The 12063-nt window shown below is 38.2% G+C and overlaps 1 non-coding gene across 1 annotated transcript; it reads left to right on the forward strand.

Annotated features, from left to right (window-relative positions):
• Positions 1–6119: 6119 nt before the first annotated feature.
• Positions 6120–6222, forward strand: LOC116268691. The gene has a single exon (XR_004175864.1). It is a non-coding gene; the product is annotated as a U6 spliceosomal RNA (small nuclear RNA).
• The last annotated feature ends 5841 nt before the right edge of the window (positions 6223–12063 follow it).

Consider the following 12063-nt stretch of genomic DNA (forward strand, 5'->3'; position numbering starts at 1 on the left):
GTTTTCATTAATATTATTTATTATATAATAATATGATATTAGCACTCAATAAATATTAGCATATTTCTCTATTCCTTAATTTTTCTTTTCTTTTTTTTTTATAGATGCAATCTCACTCTGCCACTCTGTAGTGGTGCAATCTCGGCTCACTTCAACATACGCTTCCCGGGTTCAAGTGATTCTCTTGCCTCAGCCTCCTGTAGTCCCAGCCTCCTGTAGCTGGGACTACAGGTGCCCACCACCATGCCTGGTTAATTTTTGTATTTTTAGTAGAGATGGGGTTTCACCATGTTGGCCAGCTTGGCCTCGAACTCCTGACCTCAGGTGATCCACTGCCTCAGCTTTCCAAAGTGCTGAGATTATAGGCGTGAGCCACCGCGCCCAGTTATTCCTTAATTTTTCTGCTTGATTTCAGGACATCATTGGAATTTCTGAGTTATTCCACCTCTTTAGTGTCTAATACAAAGGCTCTTTTTCATCACATGAAAAAGAGCTTCATCTGTAATTGTTCTAGATTCTGACTGGCAGAATCTAGAACAAGTGCTTCATCTGTAATTGTTCTAGATTCTGACTGGCAGATCAGAATGATGAGAATGACACTTTTGAAATGGCTATGTATCCTACTCTTTGCCCTACTAGAAGTCATCTTGGAGATAGCCCAACTGAAAATGATTAAAAGATTGCTTTTTCTGAGCCTGAACCTTTTCTGACAGCCTAATATAGAATAACCTCTTTTGAGTTTTCCAGGAATGATACTGTAGACAGATTAAGCCATTAATCAGGTTTAGTCAGGAAGGAAATGTCTATTTTGATTGTGCTAATAACTAGTCCAATGATTGCAGATGGGTTGGTTCAGCGTCCAAGGATATGTAGAGTGATGGTTTTCTAAAATGGAAAGAATTTAGAATTAGAAGACTTTGGCTTAAGAATCCTTCCTTCCTTCTTCCCTCCCTCTCTCTTTCTCTGTTTCCTTCCTTCCCTTCCCTTCCCTTTCCTTCCTTCTTTCCTTCCTTCCTTCCTTCCTTCCTTCCTTCCTTCCTTCCTTCCTTCCTTCTTTCCTCCCTCCCTCCCTCCCTTCCTTTCTTTTTTCTTCCTTCCTTTCTTTCTCCCTTCATAGCTCCCTATTTCCCTCTCTATCTCCCTTTATTTATTTATTTTTTACTATATGGATTTCGATAATTCAAAGTATTGCCCTTAACCTCGGTTCACTTTTCTTTAGAATGAAATGGCAGCTCTTGTCTGAACTGTCTTTCAAGGAATTTTATGAGGATCACATGAGACAGATAATGTCTCATTTTATAAATTAAATTCCTATATAAGTATAAATATAGTGTTTATTTTCCATTTTTATGTCTTAGATGACTCTGGGGAGAGAATGCATAAGAAAAGAAAACAAACATTTATTGGTTTGGCTGTTTATTGACTGCCCATTTATGCAATCATTTATCATTGCAAATATTTATTGAGAAGCCACAAAAGACCATAGACTCTGAAATTATTGTACTTGTATTCTTTTATGTAATATTTACATTGGCCCTGAAAGATAGTTATTATTTTCTTTATTTAGAAATTTAAAATTCAGAAAAGATGCATGAGTAGACCAAGGTCACATGGCTAGTGGCAAAGTTGAGATGCTACTTTGGGTCAGTTTGACCATAAATAAGATCAGACAGTACCTGAACATGAAGAGAAGTGATTTTTAAAAATATATTAAAACCTTGAGATGTTTTTGATGTCTTACCCAGACCCTTTGCTGAGTAATAAGGATTTTGTGCCTGTTACCACCTCTGCAATTTTCCATCTGATAAAATTAGATATTTCTTAAGCTTTATCCTAAACTGGCAAAGTCATATAGACTTACTGAAATTTGTGTTTGACAAGATGGCAATTTAAATTCTTCTGTCAGCTACAACTCATCCACCAGTCACCAAGTAGAACAAAATGTGGAGTGACTTGGAGAACAGAGTAACAATGGCATTTGTGAAACTGAGGCAACCACAAATGATTCAGTGAGTTTCTATCGTTTTCGGAAGGGCAGAGGCAGAAAAGACTAGGCTTTTAAGGCAAAACATACAGGATAATTGTGGCTACATAAATAATTGTCACTCTATGGTCTTCAAGGTGGTGAGATCACACTGTGATTTCAAAATTGCAACTTAGGTCCCAACCATAACCTGCATAACTGTAGAGTCCTCACCACTTTTCTTACTGTCTTCTTTGTCTGGTCCCCTGGATTTCTCATGGTGGGATGAGAAGGCGGGAGGTTCTCACATAGACTCATCATGTCAGGCTGGGTTTCAACTCACAATGCTTCATGGAATCTGTCTGAATTTCTACTTTCAGTGCTCCCCCTAGGTTATCATTCCTATCTTTGCTGTTTCTCAGCTCCTAAGCTCTTAACTTCAGCATGCTCTATGCTCTGACCATACCACTGTTGTAGCTTCTCTATGTGTGGGTCACAGGACTCCTGCCACCAAGGTTCTTTCTTTTTTTCATCATCACTGAATAGATTTTTGGATGAATCCTTTCATCCAAATCTAAGCCCTCACTGATTTTGGAAGCTAAAAGAACCAAGCTGGGCTTCTTGGAATTGCTGTGGGCTGGAGGAAAAGAAAGTGAAATAATGGATTCTATCACTTAATTTGATCCAATAGATTGCACACTCTGAGAAGGATTCTGTGACTTTGCTGCTTGAGTCCCATTGTTGCCATCCTTTGGTTTATACGCAGTTCTTCTTTCATTGGCCAGAGAGGCTTGTTCAAGACTGAGTCAAGAAACAGTCTGCACACCGTGCAGAGGCAGGTGATCTCAAAGCCTTGATCTCATGGAGACAGGCAAAGATGAGCAGAGCCACCTCCAGCTGAGTGCAGTGGCAGAGCACGTAGTGGCAGAAGCCCTCATGTGGTAGAGCCCCAGCTTCTTACAGGAAAGTCTTTATTTATTATTGCCTTGCTAAGAAATGGTAAGAAGAAATTGGACTGACCTTTTGGAGCAGAATGAAGTTGTGTTATGCTTGCTGCCCACGCCTATCTTAGAGAGATACGGAGATACTTGGAGAGATTCTGAGTACAAGGTGTGGCTGATGCTGGAATCTGTTCTAATCCTGCCAATCTGTCCTATTGATGAATCTCATAAGAATCTCCATAAGTGTGTGCTCCTCTGTGTGTAGATGTAGGCCATGAGCACTTGAGCTGTGGCACTGGACTTAAAGACACCCATCTTATGTGACCATAGCAGGTTATATTAAGAGAGAATGGCTTGCTCTTTGAAACAGGACACCTTCCTCTTAAACCAACGTTAATGGTTGTGTCTCAGTCACTACTACAGCAAGGAACTGTTGAACTGCAAGACGTGCTATAGATCAGAGGCAATAACAGTAGCTAAGGAGAAGATGATGTCCTGGAACACTGGACAGCCCTTATATTCTCTCTCCCCAACATGATTATGGGGTTCTTAGAGTGATCATGGGAGGGAGGAAGAGAAGGTGAAGAAAGACATTTTTGAAATAGATGCTCTATCATCTCAGAGTCATTCATTGTTAATATTAAAATAATTTGCTCTCAAACTATTGAACCAAGACCTATCAAGTATTCAAGTAATTCTTCTATAGGGTCTTTGAAGTCTTTGGTTGACCTCCCTGTAATTCAACTATCTGTGACTCTATGTCAGAATCCCATTTCTGGACACAGCTCAGATTTTCCTTCTGCCTAGAGACCTCTTAGCACCTATTAAATCAGTGGATACAAACAAAGTTAGGGAGAGGTTGCAGGTAGGGCCTTGAGGCTATAGTTCAGGTAGGGCTTAGCAGGTAGGGCCTTGAGGTTAGCTTTACAGTCAGTATTTTTGGAAACATGCATGCATACTGTATACATTTACATGTTCCTATCCATGTAATAATTCATTCAGTAAATTAAGAAAAAATGGCAGCGCCCTTATTATTATTATTATTATTTTAGCGGAGGAGACGCAGGCTAAGAAGGCCTGGATGTCTTGCATGAGGTCATGCAAGTGAATGTTGCTAAGCCAGGGTTTGAACCCAGGTCTTCTGACTCAAGACTGGTGCTGCTTCCATGACTGCAGGCTGCTTCTCAGCATCAGAACCAGCCCTTATCAAAACCATGAAGTTGATGGAGTTGTCTTTGGGCTTTCACTGTTATTCCCTGTACCTTTTACTCTCATCCAAAGCCAGAGATCCAATATATGTTTTCTGTTAAGTCTGTTGGCTCTCATATGTGATGAAATAGAAAAAAGACATAGACTTTGGAATCAATTTTGACACAAGCAGGGTTGGCTTTATGGGCTTACAAGCCATGCACTTGCCCATGATGCTGCCCCCGAGAAATTTGTACTTGGTTTAATGCTCTGCTGTTTCTGTCTTGAAATTCTTCATAATCTGTTGAACACCAGGTCCTACATTTTTATGTTACACTGGGCTCTGTAAATGAATTAGCTGGTTCTGCTAATAAGTTTAGGACTTTGGTTACATTTCTTAATTTCTCTGGACCTCAGTTTTCACATCTGTAAATTAGAGCCAATACAGTTATCCATGTCTCAAAGTGTTCTTGGGAAGAATAAATCAGATAGAATAGCAAATTGGCTAATAAGCTTTTGTACATGCGCACAAAAGATTTGTCCTCACTAAATCTTAACCTATTTACATCTAATCTAGATGGAAACCTCTTCACTAATGCCTTACTAGGGGAGCACTAAAACATTCGTTATATCTATGCAGAACTTAGTTTTGTGCAAGGGAAGATGGTTATTTAGATTTTGCTGTTGTGAGAGCAGATTAAATAACAAGGGAAAAAATTCCCTTTTCATGCACCTGTTACTAGTTTGAACAAATGTGTAGACTTGGTAAACAGGGTGATGAGGAAAACAAATGCTGCAGCAGAAACATTGACTGAGAAATCAGTCAGTTCCCATGACTCCCCAGACAATACCAGGAGCACTCGTACTTCTCAGAGCAGCACTGAGTTTGCTCAGCTATGGTTGGCCCTGGCCCTGGCCCAGTGTAAGATGAACAATCAAAACAAAACAAAACAAACAGACAAACTAGAAAATCAATGTAAAGAAGAGAAGAGAATGCAGAAACTAAGGTCTAAAACTAAGGATGTTTTTAAAACTTTGTGTCTAGGACTGGTCTAGCTACTTCAAATATATTATTTCATTTAAACTTCCTAGAAACTCCAGGAGGTAGGTAACATTAGTAGCATTTTGTAGATGAGGAAACTAAGCTCACAGATAACTTACAACTTCAGAGTACCTCATTGAATTGATAGTGTTTAGAATACAAACTATTTGAAAAGAACAGAACTAGATGAGATAATCAAGGTTGTCTAGACACTGATGTCAAATGTATTGCATCTCATGTCTTAACTGTAATTTTTTTTTTGGTAGGGCTGTGCTATAGTTTGCATATTTGTGCCTTCCCAAACTCACGTTAAAATTAAATCTTCAATGTGGTGGCATTGAGAGGTGGGGCCTCTAAGAGGTGATTGAATCATGAGGACTCTGCCCTCACTAATGGATTAACCCATTCATGGATTAATGGATTAGTGGGATAATGGATTAATGGGTCATCATGGGAGGGGAATTGGTGGCTTTATTATAAGAGGAAGAGAGACCTGAGTGAGCACATTAGCATGCTAAGTCCCCTCACTATGTGATACCCTGTGCCACCTCAGGACTCTGCAGACAGTCCCCACCATCAAGAAAGCCCTCACCAGATGCGACTCCTTGGTCTTGGACTTCTCAGCCCCCATAACTATAAGAAATAAATCCTTTTTCTGTAGCTTGCATCAGTATCTCCTGGAAGGCTTTTATAGCATAGGTTGCTGAGCATCACTCACAGAATTTTTGATGCAGTCGGTCTGAGATGGGGCCTGAGAATTTGCAGGTCCCTAGCTGAGGCCAATGCTGCTGTCTGGGCCCACCCTGTGAGGGCTTCCTATTGGTAACTTTCTTGACCATTGACCTGATTCCTCTTAAAATGAAATGAAATTATTCAAACATGCATTTAAAAAAATCATACAGATTTATTTTTTTTAATGTCTGTCAACAGCATGGGATTTGTCAATAAGTTCTGAAAATTGCATCAAAAATTGTTTAATTACTTCTTGTTTTGGCGGCACATGTATGAAAATTGGAATGATACAGAGAAGATTAGCATGGCCCTGGTGCAAGGATGACATGGAAATTCACGAAGCATTCGTTGTTGTTTGGAACTCTTCTGCATTGTTGGTGGGAACATAAAATGATGCAACCACTATGGAAAATACTATGGAGGTTCCCCCCAAAATTAAAAATAGAAGTATCATAAGACACAGCAATCTACTTTTGGAAATATATCCAAAATAAATTAAAGCAGGATCTTGAAGAGGTATTTGCACACCTATATTCATTGTAGCATCATTCACAATAACCAAGAGGTGGAAGTAACCTAAATGTTCGATGACAGGTGAATGGATAAAGAAATGTGGCATATACATACAATGAAATATTATTCAACTTAGAAAGAGGAAATACCATCCTTTTTTATTGTGTAGCACGTGCTACCACATGAATAAATCTTGAGGATATTATAGTAAGTGAAATAAGCCAGTCACAGAAAACACACATACTGTGTGATTCCATTCATATAAAGTATCAAAAATAGGCAAACTCGTAGAAACACAAAGTAGAATGGTTGTTTCCAGGGTTTGCAGAGAGCGGAAAACTAGAGTTGGTGTTCAATGGTTATAGAGTTTCAGTTTTACAAGGTGAAGAAGTTGTAGAGATCGGTTGCAAAACAATATGAATATACTTAACACTACAGAACTATATACTTAAAAATGATGAAGAGAGCAAATTTTACACTGTGTGTATTTTATCACAATTTTAAAAATGGTTTATGTAAAGATAACACCTTCCCTGTAGGGCATAGCCAATCCTTTGTTTTAAACATGTCTAGAGAGAAGTGGAGAGGGACTCTCCTTGTGGCCACTCTAATGGGAGGCAGCTATTTATTCTAACTCCAGTCTTAGCAAGTCCCATGTTCTCTGTGGATCTTGCCTCTCCAAGGTCCTTCTTTAAAGTATGGGTGCTGGGTCCAAGTCAAATCTTCTAATCTGGCCTGTGATGTGACCTGGGTAGTAAGGATTTTTGAAAGCTCCTTGGAGCTTGAATTGTAGCCATGGCTAATAGGGCATTGGTTGGGTCAGTGATTTGTCACTTTGGGAAGTTTAAAAATGATCTTCTTGAGGGTCTTGTCAAACTATATATGCTGAAGTCTTCTCCATTCTCTTCCTCACTATCCCAGGTAATTCTGATTACCACCATCACCCCTCCCTCAACTAATATAAGAAATATAATATTAGAAAGCCCTTTGCAGAGAAAATATATTCATGAACCTCAGTTACAGGAGCTTGAGTTCATTGTCAGCTGAGTTTGTACCTCATCAGGGTCCTTATTGAGATTGGTAAGACAGTCATAGTGTAGGCTGCACATGTACACATAGCCCACCTATCCTTTTTCATCTTCAGAGTCAGTCAAAGCTTACAGGTAAAATATAGCACTGGGGCTTAAAATCAAACTGCTGAATGATAACAAAACTTTATTACTTTATTTAGAAATTAAGTTTGACAGGCTATGAATAATTTAGAAGATGATCTGAAGAACAAAGGAATAACATTTTATTATAAGTTCAACATTTGTGTGGAGTTATTAAGCCCTGCCAAGGGTTATTTTCCTTGACTTCCTAAAAATCAGTGGTGTCAGAGGGAACTTGAAACATCCTGGGGATTTTAGCTGTAGTGTCAGGGCATGCTTAGGATAAAATAATCCCAAGCGGAAACAATGTTCTACATACGTAGTCATTGTAAGCCAGTTTAGATACCCATGAGATCAGAAATTTGGCAGTACAGCAGACAGGGAGCTTGCCAACTTAATGCTGTTTAATATTAATTAAATTTAATATAACCCAGTTATATATTTTTCAGATATTCCCAGGCAGAATTCCAGAAAAGAAGAAATAAATCTATATTCATATGATACATAGTTAAATTATGTTATTGAAATTTATTCATAATTATACATTCACATTATGTAATATATATTATCATATCTTCTAATTTTCTGAACATTTCTAGAATAACTGAAAAGGAGGAATGGATTACCAATCAATAATTTTCATGCAATAGAAAACTTTACTTGTGTACTGATACAAGTATTATTCATACAAATACAAATTCTCTGTATACAATGAAGAAGGCTAAAATAATGCTACATGTCCTCCACAATAAACATGCAGAAGTGAGAGCAATTAAAGTTGCCCAGAATTTTGTGAGAAGATAACATGGAGGAGGTGATTACTTGGCTGTGTTTTAAAGCATTTCTAAGACTATCCAATACTACTAGGAAACACCAGTACTGAAGTGGTGCTACCTTGGAAAAGTATCCAGTAACACTTAAAGAACAAAGGATGATAACAATCTTGGTGGATATTCACTGCATCAAAACTTTGATGGCTTTCTCTTTAGGATGATGATCACATCTTACATATGCAGTAAAACTGTCATTTTTCCTTTGTCCTCTGGTACAAGTGTGTGATATTTACAACAGGGCAAGAAGTATCCAGTTTCTACTGAGTATCCCAATTTCTGTTATAGTCTTTCTAATATTTAGATGATTAATAATTAATGAAACGTATAGAAAATTAAATTTGGCTTCTCAGCATTGGCTTTAATGTAGCAGACACACTGGTTGTACACACGGGAGAGAGTGGAAAGTGTTGTGGCTACAGGGTCATAGAACCTGGGTCCATGATCCTTGTCATGTCCTAAAACTCACCTCACAGACCACAGATTTTGTTAGATATAAGATAGTGGATAAATCTATACTTCACAAGCTGGAATTATTAATAAATTCAGTAGGGAGTTTTGAAAATATGCAGATTCTCAAGAATGATTAGTCCACAATTTATGTATGAAGTAAGCCCTAGGAACGTGCATGTATAAAAATCGTCCAGAAGAGATTGTGGCTTCCAACCAAGATGGGATAACAGAAACTATGTTAACTCTTCTGCAGAAACTAAAAAACTACATGAAACATATGACACAATGATTTTTAAAATGTTAAATATCAGACAACAGAAGGCAATAACTCCTGAGAGATAGAAAACAAATGAGGTGAATCCTGCAATTATCTCAGCTAACTGCTTTGAGAGAATTTCCAGGTTGTATTGCTAGTGGGAGGGATCCAGATTGAGCCTGGTGGTCTCTGCACATTGGGGAAGTCGACTTGGGAATATAAGGAAGCTGAAGTGTCTAGAGTTTACAGGGTAAAGTACCAGAGAAGAGAAAGTAGTACACAGAGAGGACTCTGAAAAACTGCAGAGTTCTCCCTCTAGTCTTCATTTGAGTACTGATTGGTTGCACACATGTAGAAAAGTATACAAGGACAAGGAAAAAGGCAACATCAACTCTTGATAAAAACTCTCAGCAAACCAGAATGAAAAAGAAAACACACTCAACTTATTAAAGGGCCTTTGTGAAAACCTATAGTTAACATTATACTTAAAAATGGAAAAATTATTTTTCTTTAAAATCAGGACCAAGAAAGGATTATCTGCTCTCATCACTTCTACTTGATGCTGTGCTGGATGTTCTAACTAGTGCAAGTAGGCAAGAAAAAGAAAAAAAGTGCATCCAGATTGAAAAGAGGTACAAACAGGAGCTGGTTCCATTCTTTCTGAAACTATTCCAATTAATAGAAAAAGCGGGAATCCTCCCTAATTCATTTTATGAGGCCAACATCATCCTGATACCAAAGCCTGGCAGAGACACAACAACAACAACAAAAAGAGAATTTTAGACCAATATACCTGATGAACATCGTTGCAGAAATCCTCAATAAAATACTGGCAAACTGAATCCAGCAGCACATCAAAAAGCATATCCACCACAATCAAATTGGCTTCATCCCTGGGATGCAAGGCTGGTTCAACATAAGCAAATCAATAAGTGTAATCCAGCATATAAACAGAACCGAAGACAAAAACCACATGATTGTCTCAATCTATGCAGAAAAGGACTTCGACAAAATTCAACAGCCTTTCATGCTAAAAGTTCTCAATAAACTAGGTATTCATAGGACGTGTCTCAAAATAATAAGAGCTATTTATGACAAACCCACAGTCAATATCATACTGAATGGGGAAAAACTGGAAGCATTCCCTTTGAAAACTGGCACAAGACAGAGATACCCTCTCTCACCACTCCTATTCGACACAGTGTTGGAAGTTCTGGCAAGCGCAATTAGGAAAGAGAAAGAAATAAAGCATGTTCAATTAGCAAAAGAGGAAGTCAAATTGTCCCTGTTTGCAGATGACATGATTGCATATTTAGAAAACCCCATCGTCTCAGTCCAAAATCTCCTTAAGCTGATAAGAAACTTCAGCAAAGTCTCAGGATACAAAATCAATGTGCAAAAATCACAAGCATTCCTATACACCAATAACAGACAGAGAACCAAACCATGAGTGAACTCCCATTCACAATTGCTTCAAAGAGAATAAAATACCTAGGAATCCAACTTACAAGAGATGTGAAAGACCTCTTCAAGGAGAACTACAAACCACTGCTCAATGAAATAAAAGAGGGCACAAACAAATGGAAGAACATACCATGCTTATGAATAGGAAGAATCAATATTGTGAAAATGGCTATACTGCCCAAGGTAATTTGTAGATTCAATGCCATCCCCATCAAGCTACCAATGACTTTCTTCACAGAATTGGAAAAAAAGTACTTTAAAGTTCATATGGAACCAAAAAAGAGCCCGCATTGCCAAGACAATCCTAAGCCAAAAGAACAAAGCTGGAGGCATCATGCTACCAGACTTCAAACTATACTACAAAGCTACAGTAACCAAAACAGCATGGTACTGTTACCAAAACAGAGATACAGACCAACGTAACAGAACAGAGCCCTCAGAAATAATACCACACATGTACAACCATCTGCTCTTTGACAAACCTGACAAAAACAAGAAATGGATAAAGGATACCCTATTTAATAAATGGTCCTGGGAAAACTGGCTAGCCATATGTAGAAAGCTGAAACTGGATCCCTTCCTTACACCTTATATAAAAATCTATTCAAGATGGATTAAAGACTTAAATGTTAGACTTAAAACCATAAAAACCCTAGAAGAAAACCTAGGCAATACCATTTAGGCCATAGGCATGGGCAAGGACTTAATGACTAAAACACCAAAAGCAATGGCAATAAAAGCCAAAATTGACAAATAGGATGTAATTAAACTAAAGAACTTCTGCACAGCGAAATAAACTACCATCAGAGTGAACAGGCAACCTACAGAATGGGAGAAAATTTTTACAATCTACCCATCTGACGAAGGGCTAATATCCAGAATCTACAAAAAACTTAAACAAATTTATAAGAAAAAAACCCAAACAACCCTATCAAAATGTGGGCGAAGGATATGGACTGACACTTCTCAAAAGAAGACATTTATGCAGCCAACAGACACATGAAAAAACGCTCATCATCACTGACCATCAGGGAAATGCAAATCAAAACCACAATGAAATACCATCTCACACCAGTTAGAATGGCGATCATTAAAATGTCAGGAAACAACAGGTGCTGGAGAGGATGTGGAGAAATAGGAATGCTTTTACATTGTTGGTGGGACTGTAAACTAGTTCAACCATTGTGGAAGACAGTGTGGCGATTCCTCAAGGATCTAGAACTAGAAATACCATTTGACCCAGCCATTCCATTACTGGGTATATACCCAAAGGATTATAAATCATGCTGCTATAAAGACACACGCACAAGTAGGTTTATTGTGGCACTATTCACAATAGCACAGACTTGGAACCAACCCAGATGTCCATCAATGATAGACTGGATTAAGAAAATGTGGCACATATACACCATGGAATACTATGCAGTCATAAAAAAGGATGAGTTCATGTCCTTTATAGTGACATGGATGCAGCTGGAAACCATCATTCTGAGCAAACTGTCACAAGGACAGAAAGCCAAACACCGTATG

The sequence above is a fragment of the Papio anubis genome, chromosome 8, assembly GCF_008728515.1.
Source record: "Papio anubis isolate 15944 chromosome 8, Panubis1.0, whole genome shotgun sequence".
NCBI lineage: Eukaryota > Metazoa > Chordata > Mammalia > Primates > Cercopithecidae > Papio > Papio anubis.